A 13,602-nucleotide genomic window follows, 5' to 3' on the forward strand; every position below is an offset into this window, starting at 1 on the left:
GAGCAGCCAGATATAACCCTGAGAGGAAAGTCACAAAAATAAATCAAAGCTAAAACACTGAAAACATGGAAACAGAGACATCAATATGTAAAAGATGACAACATCAAAACAAAAAGAGGGACTAATAAAATGTAGTCATAGATCTTTCATATGGAGATGAAGTCAAGGTGATACAAGGAAATAGAAGATTGATTTAAATGAAGAAAAATAGGAGTAAATATTGAGGTAACCACAAAGTAAACTAACAATCCTACACATCAAAATAAAAAACATAAAGGCTTAGCAAATACAAAATCAAAAACGAAAAAGATGAAAATAAAGAAAAATGACTCAGCACAGAAAATTAAGGAGAACAAAGAAACTGTCAACAATACACAAAAAAAGTCATAAAAATATGACAGCACTAAACTCATACCTATCAATAATTATGCTGATTGTAAATGGACTCAATGCACCAATAAAGAGACACAGAGTGGCAAAATAGATTAAAAAAAAATAATCCGTCTATATGTGCCTACAAGACACATACCTTAGAGACATAAACTGAAACTCACAGGATGGGAAAAAATATATCAAGAAAACAACACTCAAAAAAGAGCAGGAGTGGCAATATTAATCTCTGACAAAACAGACTTTAAAGTAAAATCCACCACAAAGGATAAAGACACTATATAATGATTAAAGGGTCAATACACCAGGAGGAGATCACCATAATAAATATTTATGCACCCAATGACAGGGCTCCAAAATACATAAAACAAACTCTAAAAGCACTGAAAAATAGAGATAAACAACTCCACAATAATAGTAGAAGACTTCAACACACCACTTTCAGTGAAGGACAGAATATCCAGAAAAATGCTCAATAAAGACACAGAAGATCTAAATGCCACAATCAACCAACTTGATCTCATAGGCATATACCAAACACTCCACCTAAGAGCAGCCAAGTATACTTTCTTTTCCAAGGCACATGGAACATTCTCCAGAATAGACCACATATTAGGCAACAAAGCAGGCCTTAACAGAATCCAAAGCATCAAAATATTACAAAACATCTTTTCTGACCATAAAGCCATAAAACCGGAAATCAATAACAGAAAAAACAAGGGAAAAAAAATCAAATACATGGAAATGGAACAACACCTTGCTCAAAAACCAGTGGGTTATAGAAGAAATTAGGGACGGAAAAAAGAAATGCACAGAATCAAATGAGAGTGAAAACCCATCCTACCAGAACCTTTGGGACACAACAGAAGCAGTGCTCAGAGGTCAATTTATAGCAACAAATGCACACATCCAAAAAGAAGAAAGGGCCAAAATCAAAACATTAATCCTACAACTCGAGCAAACAGAAAGACAGCAGCAAAAGAAGCCCTCGGGCAAAAGAAGAAAGCAAATAATAAAAATAAGAGCAGAATTAAATGAAATAGAAAAACAACTGAGTTAACGAGAACAAAAACTGGTTCTTTGAAAAGATCAACAAAATCAATAAACCAGTGGCTAAACTGACAAAAAACAAACACGAGAGGAAGCAAATATCCCAAATAAGAAAAGACATGGACGGTATGACAACAGACTCAACTGAAATTAAAAGAATCATAACAGAATACTATGAAAAATTGTACTCTAACAAATTTGAAAATCTAGAGGAAATGGACAAATTTCTAGAAACACACTACCTACCTAAATTAACACAGAAACAAAACAACTAAATAAACATATAATAAAGAAAAAGATTGAAAAGGTAATTTAAAAACTCTCAAAAAAAAAAGCCCTGGCACAGACCGTTTCACTGGAGAATTCTACCAAACTTTTCAGAGAAGAGTTAACACCACTACTACTAAAGGTATTTCAGAGCATAGAAAAGGATGGAATACTCCCAAACTCAAATCTATGAAGCCAGCAAAACCCTGCTACCAAAACCAGGTAAAGACACTACAAACAAAGAAAATTACAGACCAATATCCCTCATGAACATAGAAGCAAAAATCCTCAACAAAATTCTAGCCAATAGACTTCAACAACATATCAAAAAAATAATTCATCATGACCAAGTGGGATTTATAGCAGGTATGCACAGATGGTTCAGCATTAGAAAAACAATCAATGTAATCTATCACATAAGTAAAACAAAAGACAAGAACCACATGATCTTATCAACTGATACACAAAAGGCATTTGACAAAGTCCAACACCCACTCATGATATAAACTCTCAACCAAAGAGGAATAGAAGGGAAATTCCTCAATATAATTAAGAGTATTTATACAAAGCCAACAGCCAACATCATCCTAAATGGAGAGACTTTGAAAGCATTTCCTTTGAGAACGGGAACCAGACAAGGATGCCCTTTATCACCACTCTTATTCAGCTTTGTGCTGGAGGTCCTAGCCAGAGCAATTAGGCTAGAAAAAGAAATAAAGGGCATCCAAATTAGTAAGGAAGAAGCAAAATTATCTATTTGCAGATTATATGATCTTATACACAGAAAACCCCAAAGAATCCACAAGAAAACTACTGGAATTAACAGAAGAGTTCAGCAAAGTATCAGGATACAAGATAAACATACAAAAATCAGTTGCATTCCTCTACACCAACAGACAGAATCTCCAAGAGGAAATCACCAAATCAATACCATTTACAATATCCCATAAGAAGATAAAATACTTAGGAATAAATCTAACCAGAGATGTAAAAGACCTATACAATGAAAACTACAAGACACTACTGCACAAAAGAGACTTTTATAAGTGGAAAAACATACCTTGCTCATTGATAGGAATACTCCACATTGTGAAAAGTCTATTCTATCCAAAGCTACAGATACAGTGCAATCCCGATCTAAATTCCAATGGCATTTTTTAATGAGATGGAGAAACAAACCACCAACTTCATATGGAAAGGGAAGGGACCTTGAATAAGTAAGGCATTACTCAAGAAGAAGAACAAAGTAGGAGGCCTCACACTACCTGATTTTAGAACCTATTATACCGCCATGGTAGTCAAAACAGCCTGCTACTGGTACAACAACAGATACATCGACCAATGGAATAGAATTGAGAATCCAGATTTAAATTCATCCACCTAGGAGCAGCTGATATTTGACAAAGGCCCAGAGCCCATTAAATGGGGAAAAGAAAGTCTCTTTAACAAATGGTTCTAGCATAACTGGATATCCATCTGTAAAGAAATGAAACAAGACCCATACCTCACCTCATGCAAAAAAACTAACTCAAAACAGATCAAAGACCTAAATATAAAATCTAAAACAATAAAGATCATCGGAGAAAAAACAGGGACAATGCTCAGAGCCCTAATACGTGGCATAAACAGAATATAAACCATAAGTAACAATGCACAAGCACCAGATGAGAACTGGGAGCTCCTAAAATTCAAAAACTTATGCTCCTCAAAAGACTTCACCAAAAGAGTCAAAAGGCAACCTACAGACTGGGAAAAAATTTTTGGCTACAACGAATCTGATCAGCATCTAATCTCTAAAATATACAAGATACTGCAAAACCTCAACAACAAAAAGACAAGTAACTCAATTAAAAAATGGGCAAAGGATATGAACAGGCATTTCACCAAAGACTCAGGTGGTTAAAAGATACAAGAGAAAATGCTCACAATCATTAGCCATTAGAGAAGTGGAAATCAAAGCCACAATGAGATACTATCTCACCCCAACAAGGCTAGCATTAATCCAAGAAACAAATAATAAATGCTGGAGAGGTTGTGGAGTGACAAACACACACTGCTGGTGGGAATTTAAATGGTACAACCACTTTGGAAATCAATTTGGTACTTTCTTAAAAAGCTAGAAATAGAAGTACCATAGACTCTAGCAATCCTACTCCTTGGAATATATCCTAGAGATTAAGAGCCGTCATAGGAAAAGATACATGCACACCCATGTTCATTGCAGCACTGTTCATAATAGGAAAAAGATGGAAACAACCTAGGTGCCCATCAACGGACAAATGAATAAACACATTATGGTATATTCACACAATGGAATACTACACAACTATAAAGAACAACGATGAATCCATGAAACATCTCATAACATGGATGAATCTGGAGAGCGTTATGCTGAGTGAAATCAGTTGCAAAAGTTCAAATACCGTATGAGACTACTAGTATAAAGAACTCAAGAAAAGGTTTAGACACAGAAGAACACATTCTTTAATGGTTACGAGGGTGAGGAGGGAGAGAGGGGTATTCACTAACTAGACAGTAGACAATAATTATCTTAGGTGAAGGGAAGGACAGCACACACTACAGAGGAAGTCAGCACAACTGGACTAAACCAAAATCTAAGAAGTTTCCTGAATACAACCAAACACTTCAAGGGACACAGTAGCAGGGGCAGAGGTCTGGGGACCAAATTTTCAGGGGACATCTAATCAATTGGCATAACAAACTTTATTAAGAAAATGTTCTGCTTTCCATTTTGGTGAGTGGCATCTGGGGTCTTAAAAGCCAGTGAGCAGCCATCTAAAATGCATCAATTGCTCCCAACCCACCTGGAGCAAAGGGGAATGAAGAATACCAAGGACAGAAGGAAAATATTAGCCCAAGAAACATAAAGGGCCACATAAATCAGAGACTGCATCAGCCTGAGACCAGAAGAACTAGATGGTGCCTGGCTAATACCAATGATTGCCCTGACAGGGAATACAACAAAGAGTCCCTGGCGGAGCAGGAGAAAAGTGGGGTGCAGAACTCAAATTCTAGTGAAAAGATCAGACTTCATGGTCTGACTGAGACTGGAGGGACCCTGGACGACATTGCCCCAGGACTCTCTGTTAGCCCAGAACTGAAACCATTCTGAAAGCCAACTCTTCAGACATAGATCAGAGTGGACTATAAGACATAAAATGATACTTGTGAAAAGAGTACTTCCTAGCTCAAGTAGATACATGAGACTAAATGGGTAGCTCCTGTCTGGAGGCAACATGAGAAGGCAGAAAGGGATAGGAGCTGGATGAATGGGCACGGGAAATCCAGGGTGGAAAAGGGGAGTGTGCTGTCACATTACAGGGAGAGCCACTAGGGTCACATAACAACGTGTGTATAAATTTTTGTATGAGAAACTAATTTGAATGGTAAACTTTCAATTACAGCACTAATCAAAAAAAATAGAATTTGACATATATAATTTGACAACTCCAACAAAAACCAAAAAAGAATGTATGGTCACATATGCAGTTGTACTGGCAAAAAGGTATACGGATAGCTACAGGTGTAGACATACGTATGCACAGACAGAAGTATATGTGTGTGTAAGTACAGATATGTGTTTATGTGTAGGCATGTATATTCATAGAAGACAACTACAGATACTCCTCTCACACAACCAAGATTGGTTTTCTAGGTTTGAAGGCTTAGGACCTTAGTCTCATGGGATGACTCAGTCAATTGGTTAATATACTTCAGAAAGTTCATGTTCCACATCCTTGTGAAGTAAGTAGCATCTGGGGTATTAAAGGCTTGTGAGTGGTCATCTAAGATAAACAACTATTGGTCTCTAGTTGTGAGGAGCAAAAATCTCAGAGAAGAAACAAGTCTGCAAGGTTAACAGCCTACACGAGCCACGGCCTCAGCTACCCTGAGACCAGAAGAACTGGATGGTGCCTGGCTACCACTACCGACCATTCTGACCGGGGTCACAACAGATGGTCCCAAACAGAATGGAAGAGAAATGTAGAACAAAACTCAAATTCTTAAAAAAGGCGAGACTGACTGGACCAGTTGAGACTAGAGAACTCCCTGAGACTATAGCCCTGAGATACTCTTTAAACCTTGAATCAAAACTATCCTGAGATCATCTTTTAGAGAAACAACAGAGTGGCACACAAAATAAAGGATATTACCCATAAGTACCATACTCTACTAAAAAACTATCTGTATGGGACCAAAAGGTCAACATTTACTCTCAAAGATGAAAAGATAAGGGGGCAGGGAAACTAGAGTACTGGGAATGGAACAACCAAAACACAAAGTGAATGCTGACACATTGTGAAAAATGTAACTAATGTCACTGAACAATCCGTATAGAAATTATCAAATGGGAACCTAATTTACTGTGTAAACTTTCACCAAAACCACAATAAAATATTAAAAAAAAAAAAAACAAGAAAGAAGGATGAAAAGCGATGAAAAAGCTTTAACTATGTTTCTTTGAAAATTTGAAGCAAATAATCTGTGATGGTACATAGATGTTATTTTCTCTACTTTTCTGTGTACTTAAACATTTCATAACTCAAAAAATTCACTATTTTTAGTTTTTAAAGAATAGTAGCATAGAAATAGAAGATCAGATTCTTCCATTTACTAAGTATATGACCTTGACCAGGTATTATTCTTCCTAAGCCTATTCATACTTCTGTAAACTAGGGACCATGGTTCCTAAGTCATTGAAATGTTGAAGTAATAAAACAAAACAATGTAAACATATGTTTTATAAACCGAATAGAACTATTCAAGCATGAATTCCAACCATTAGTATTTAGACAGAAGAAGAGTCAAGACTTAAGAGGCTGACTCGCTGGATCTAGTCCCAATCTAGTTTTACCTACCACTGCACCTCAATATGGGGCACTGGTGGCACAGTGGTTAAGAGCTCGGCTGCTAACCAAAAGGTCCACAGTTCAAATCCACCAGTCACTCCTTGGAAATCCCTTGGGGCAGTTCTACTTTGTTCTATAGGCTCGCTATGACTTGGAATCAACTCGACAGCAATGGGTTTGGTCTTTTGGTTTGTACCTCTACACACACCTTCCAGCTCAAATCCCTCCACCTCTGCCCACCTGTGGAGAGAAAGATGGGGCAGCCTGCTCCCATAAAGATTTACAGCCTTAGAAACCCTATGGGGCAGTTCTACCCTGTTCTACAGGGTCACTATGAGTTGGAATCGACTCAGTGGCAATGGGTTTGGTTTAAATTGTAAACCCAGGTGACTTAGACGATAATTCCAGTAACAGAATTAAGGATACTCTTGGAAGGTAGCTTTGTCAGTAGAGATGATGGTAAGCTCCACTGGAAAAAGGTTATGGACTAGAGATACAGGTTTTGCAAAGTGAAGATGAAAAACATCTATCATTTTGCAAAGAGCTGAAACAGTAAGAATAAACAGGTTCTTAACAGAGTGAAAGAGCAGCAAGTAAATACCTGAATATCAGTGAACCTTTACTGTTAGGAAAGATGAGGAAGAGTTAATGATAAAGAATTGTTTAAAAAAAAAAAAAGGCAGGATAGCACAAAAGATTAAACATAGGAGAGAGTTTAAAGAGAATGAGAACAAAAATTGGCCAGCGACTTTGGTGAATGGTGATGTCATTCAACTTTAAGAATTTGGCTTCAGAAAGACCAATGGGTATCAGATTCCAAAAACTTAAGACTAGATACTAGTATTATCTTAAAACTAGCACTGGGAGAGAAGCAGAGACAAATCCTGCACTCAGGAGTTTAAACATGGAATAATTAAAACTTTTAAACACATTTGATGGAATTCTTTCTAAAAACATCTTACATACTTTACAAACTGCATAAATAGCATGTGCAAGTTATCCAAGTATTCACTAAGTCTCCACTTACAAAGCTAAAAAAGTAAGCAGAACTCATCATAAAAATTCACTAGTGAATAAGCAAAACACTTGAACAGGAACTTCACAAAAGAGGATATCAAAATGGCCATAAGATGGGAAAATGGGCGCAACATAATTAGTTACCAATGCAAATAATGCAAAATAAAACTACAGTGAGATATCACCCCATATCTACCAGAATGGCTAAAATTTTTAAAAAGACAAAGTATTAATGAGAACACAAACAACTAGAATTCTCATATATTGCTGATACCAAAAACCAAAACCAAACCCAATTCTGACTCTTAGCAACCTAATGGGACAGAACAGAACTGCCCCATAGGGTTTCCAAGGAGCGGCTGGTGGATTTGAACTGCCGACCTTTTCGCTGCATAGCTCGCTGTAGCTCTTAACCACCGCGCCACCAGGGCTCTATTCTGCTGATAGGAACATAAATTAGCCCAATTACTCTGGAAAATTGTTTTATAATATTTAATAACCTCCCAGAAAGCATGGCCCCTGGAATCTCTTATCAGCTCAGAACTAAAACAATTTCTGAGGCCAACTCTTCAGACAGGGTTTGGACTGGACTGTGGGACATAAAGTGATACTCGTGAGGAGTGTGCCTCTTAGCTGAAATAGATACAAGAGACTAAACGGGCAGCTTCTGTCCAGAGGTGAGATGGGAAGGCAGAGAGGGTTAGGAGCTGGTTGAATGGACATGGGGAACCAGGGGTGGAAAGGAGGAGTGTGCTGTCACAGTATGGGGAGAGCAATTAGAGTCACATAACAATGTATGTATACATTTCTGTATCGAAAAAACTTTTTTTAAAAAAGGTTAAAAAAAAAAAAATCTTCTAACCTAAACATAGACCCCTATGGCCCAGCAACTCCATTCCTGGTTATATATCCAACAGAAATGAGTGCTTATGTCCACCAAGAGACGCGTGTTCATAGCAACTTTATTGTAATAATCCCAAATAACCATCAACAGTAGAGTCGGTAAACAAATCATAATACACTCATACAATGGAATATTTCAAAGCAATGAAAATGAACAAAATTACTAATACACGCAATATGGATGAATCTCAGAGACATAATATTGAGAAAAACAAGTCAGATACCAAAGACAACACATTACATGATTGCACTGATACAGCGTTCAAAAATAGGCAAAACAATCTGAAAAGATCTGCTCTCTAAAATCTATAGGAAAACCCAACACCTTTACAATAAAAAGACAAATAATTCAATTAAAAAATGGGCAAAGGATATGAACAGACACTTCACCGAAGAAGACATTTAGGCACCTAACAGACACATGAGGAAATGCTCGCGATCACTAGTCGTTACAGAAATGTAAATCAAAACTGCAATGAGGCATCTCAGCCCAACATTACTGGCATGAATCAAAAAAACTGAAAATAACAAATGTTGGAGAGGCTGCGGAGAGATTGGAACTCTTATGCACTGCTGGTGGGAATGCAAAATGGTACAACCATTCTGGAAAACAATATGGCGCTTCCTTAAAAAGCTAGAAATAGAAATACCATACGATCCCGCATATATCCTAGAGAAATAAGAGCCATCACACGAATAGACATATGCACACCCATGTTCACTGCAGCATTATTTACAATAGCAAAATGATGGAAACAACCTAAGCGCCCATCAACAGATGAATTAACTATGGTACACACACACAATGGAATACTATGCAATGATAAAAAACAATGATGAATCCACAAAACATCTCACAACGCAGATGAATCTGGGGCATTACACTGAGTGAAATAAGTCAATCGCAAAAGGACAAATAGTATATCAGACCACCATTATAAAAACACATGGGAAAAAAAAAAACCACATGAAAATGTTTCCATATGGAAAGAAACAATCTTTCATGGTTAAAAGGGAGGGCATGGGTGATGAGGGAAAACTACTAACTAGATAGAACTAGATAGTAGTTAAGTGATAACTTTGGTAAAGGGGGAAACAGGACCAATAATAGGGAAGACAGCACAACTTGACCAGGGCAAAGTCATAGAAGCTTCACAGACACATCCAAACTCCCTGAGGGACCAAGCTACTGGGCTGAGGGCTGGGGAACATCTAGCTCAACTGAGCTAACAGTCTATAAAGAAAATGTTCTACATTCGACTGTGGTGAGTAGCACCTGGGGTCTTAAAAGCCTGTGAGCAGCCATCTAAGATACACCTACTGGTCCCATCCCAGCTGGAGCAAAGGAGAATGAAGAAAACCAAAGACACAAGGGAAAGATTAGTCCAAACGACAAACAGACCACAACTACCACAACCTCCACCAGACTGAGCCCAGAACAACTAGATGGTACCCGGTTACCATCACCAACTGCTCTGGCAGGGATCACAATATAGAGGGTCCTGGACAGAGTGGGAGAAAAATGTAGAACAAAATTCAAATTCACACACACACACACACACACAAAAAATGACCAGGCTTGCTGCTCTGACAGAGACTAGAGAAACCCTGAGGGTATGGCCCCCAGACACCCTATAACTCAGTACTGAAGTCACTCCTGAGGTTCACCCTTCAGCCCAAGATTAGACAGGTCTACAGGGTTCTTATGAGTCAGAATCGACTCAACGGCAATGGGTTTAATGGGCATGTTGTTAGGTGCTGTCGAGTCAGTTCCAACTCATAGCGACCCTACAGGACAGAGAAGAACTACCCCATATGGTTTCCAAGGAGCAGCTGGTGGATTTGAACTGCCGAACTCTTGGTTAGCAGCTGAGCTCTTACAGGGCCAACAATAACACACATGAGGAACATGCTTTGTAGTTCAATCATATATACGAGACTAATGGGCACACCAGCCCCAGAGCAAAGACGAGAAGGCAGGAAGGGACAGAAAAACTGGACAAATGGAAACAGGGAGCCCAGAGTGGAAAAGGGGAGAGTGTTGACACATCACAGAGTTGGCAACCAATGTCACAAAACAATCTGTGTATTGTTTAAGGAGAAACTGATTTCCTCTGTAAACTTTCACCTAAATTAAAAAAAAAAAGGCAAACCTAACCTATGGCAACAGAGGCCAGAATGGAGGAGACTAAGAAGGAACAAAAGAGGGCCTTCTGGAGAGCTAGAAATTTCTGTATCTTGATCTGAGTGGTAGCTATGTGGGTGTATACATACATAAAAAGTTCACTGAGCTGTACGCTTAAGATCTGTGTGCTTTACTATGTTACAATTCAATATAAAAAACTTTAAAAAATTTAACTAGTGAACTGATCACTTGTAAAATCAGTCACCATTCACTACCATCTCGCTCACCATAATGACTTATAAGTCACGAGTGAAGTTGTAAATTTTGCAACTGCAAGATTTCATCAAGTTTATAAAAATGATAGCAAACAATGTAGGGTCTGGGATTTGATTTTATACTAGTTATAAGCTAATAAATTAATCTGTTACTGTTTGGTGGATGCGACAGAAGACACAAGATTACTGGGTGAGAAACAAAGGACTTTATTACTCATGGTACAGCAAGAAACATAAACATCAGCATATTTGTGCTTCCCTTTGCCCCCAGAACCCACAGGGTATCACAATATGGCCTAGACAAATGGTACTCCTGCAGTGGGTTTGTATCACTGAAGAACACTGAGTTTGGGGAATCTACCACTTTTACAGTAATCGGTAAGCAAACCTACTGTTTGTGTGTGTTGGGGCAGGGGTGGTGACAGAGAAGATGTTACTTGATTTCTCAAGGTTAGGTATGGGCTGCATAAACAACCATAAGAAATGACCTAGGTAAAAGAACAGCCAGGACGGACCTCAAAGTCTTGACCCAGTCCGCAAGACATGTAGGAGCACAAGAGGTCCAAGGAAGGCTGTCTCTCCCAGCAAGCAAATGTCATAATACTGAAAACTGAAGATAGAAAATAAAATTGAATATAACACAATTAGTTCATCAAGCCAGAATAATTTATCAAAGGATTAACAGAAGTCCTTGGGAAAAACTGATACATATTTTTATCAATATTTTTGCCAGAAAAAAACGTTAGTATAGCACAAATGTCAAACATGAAGAATGTAACGTGTGGGACAAAGAACTTGGTTTGGCCTTTGTCTCTGGTTTCTTAAAAATAACCCTTGGAATCTGCCAAGGGTAACTGAGGTGCTTTTATGTGCCAATGTAGTGGAAGTCTCAAAGACCACACCTAGGATTAACTTCAGGAAGGGAGGGGGCATGAGGCAATTAATCAAACATATATACTCATTAATTCCATCAATCATACATATGCAATGAGGCCCTGATCACTGAGCCAATAAAGGCCTTGGAAGCAGAAATTCCTTGGAGCTTCCGGAAAAATGATGCATGAGAGAAGACCACGTGTCTCTGAGGATATGGCATCTCTAAGAAAGGCCCTCCAGTGGAGACCCTTCCTGACCTCACCTAAGCATCTCTTCGTGCATATATCCTTTTTGCGTTTGTACTCTTTCTCTACAGAATTAGAGGTGGCTCTTTTCCAGAAGATGGTGAGTCACTGCAACAAACTATAAGACCTAAGGGAGCAGTGAGGCCTGCTGGTCTGGAGAGGACGAGTCACATGAACTCCCTAACTTGCAGCTGGCACCCAATGACCTAGCCCCTGGTTACAGAAAGGACTACGTGCAGCAGTTGGGGTCTTGACTGACCAGGGAAGGGAAGGTAGGATTTCCCTGGACTGGTTTGATACCACAAATTGGTGTCAATAAAAGTGGGATCCAATGTAAAGACTCCCAACTCAGGGAAGCATGGGGTTTTGGAAAAGAAAGGACATATAGGTGTGGAATTACAGATGGTTACTTTGATCTTTGATTCTGGATGGTTACTTTGGTAAATGTTATATACAAACAAAAGTAAGCTGTTTCTTATAAATAATAAATGGTTTTCACTTGCCAATACTTTGTAAGTGTCCTGTGTGTGTGGCTTGATCAGACTAGACAAGACACAGTACCCATGACCAATGCCACTGGGTGGAATCTTCATCCAAGCAGTCTTATGGCTGCTTGCAATTTTCAGGTAACCTTCATGTGTAACGTATCATGCTATCGAATTATTTGGCGAAAAAGTTAAGCCTTTTCCATTCACACTTCATTCATTCTTTGCTAATTATAAGAATTAGAGCACAGATACAATTACAGCCTAAATGTTTTCCCAAAATTTCAGTTTCATTTTTTAAGACAAATTCCCAATCAGACCTTTTCATACACTACTTAGTATGAAATGTTGGTCTGCATTTTAAGTGGCTTCATTTTAAGTGAGGTGAGGATAGCAAAACTTCATCTTACGTACTTTGGACACGGTATTAGGAGGGACCAGACCCTGGAAAAGGACATCATGCTTGGTAAAGTAGAGGGTCTGCGAAAAAGGGGAAGACCCTCAACAAGATGGACTGACACAGTGGCTGCAACAATGGGCCCAAACATAGCAACAATTGTGAGGATGGCGCAGCACCCTATAGCGTTTCATTTTGCTGTACACAGGGTCGCTATGAGTCGGAACCGACACAAAGGTACCCAACAACAGCATTTTAAATGGGCTTTTTCCTGGACCAATTATCATTAGTTCATGAGGACCTAAGCACAGCAGGAGCATTTCTTGACGACTCAGTTACCATTATGAACCTCTCTTTGTGTGCCGCGCTGGAAACTTTCTATAGAAAGCATGGAACATGGCCTGCATTTTTTACTTCTGAAGAAACAAAAGGGCATGAATAATCTTGGAAAACTACTTACATTAGGAACATTTTTGGACATCTGACTTTCTGATAAAACCATAGCTATTTCAAGGATTTCAACATCATCTTTTCTACAAAATCAATGGCTAAACCAAAGGAATAACACTGTTCCTTCGATAATGATAACAACAACAATAATAAAACCACTAACATTTATTGAACACTACGTCAAGCACTGTTAAGAACTTTACATTTGCTGTTGTTGTTGTTAGGTGCCTTTAAGTAGATTTCAACTCAAA

General features: G+C 38.5%; 1 protein-coding gene across 3 annotated transcripts in view; it reads right to left on the reverse strand.

Moving 5' to 3' along the window:
- Window positions 1–13,602, reverse strand: part of SMAD5 (SMAD family member 5) — a 74,491-nt gene that overhangs the window by 45,580 nt on the left and 15,309 nt on the right. The window contains exon 1 of one of the 3 annotated variants that reach the window (XM_004384696.3): window positions 11,414–11,661. The exons of the other annotated variants lie outside the window; for them this stretch is intronic. The gene's annotated coding sequence lies outside the window, so the exon portion shown is untranslated. Of the gene's footprint in view, window positions 1–11,413; window positions 11,662–13,602 lie in introns of those variants that run through there. 3 annotated transcript variants of the gene reach the window in all.

This window comes from Trichechus manatus, unplaced genomic scaffold (assembly GCF_000243295.1).
Source record: "Trichechus manatus latirostris isolate Lorelei unplaced genomic scaffold, TriManLat1.0 scaffold00127, whole genome shotgun sequence".
Taxonomy (NCBI): Eukaryota; Metazoa; Chordata; class Mammalia; order Sirenia; family Trichechidae; genus Trichechus; species Trichechus manatus.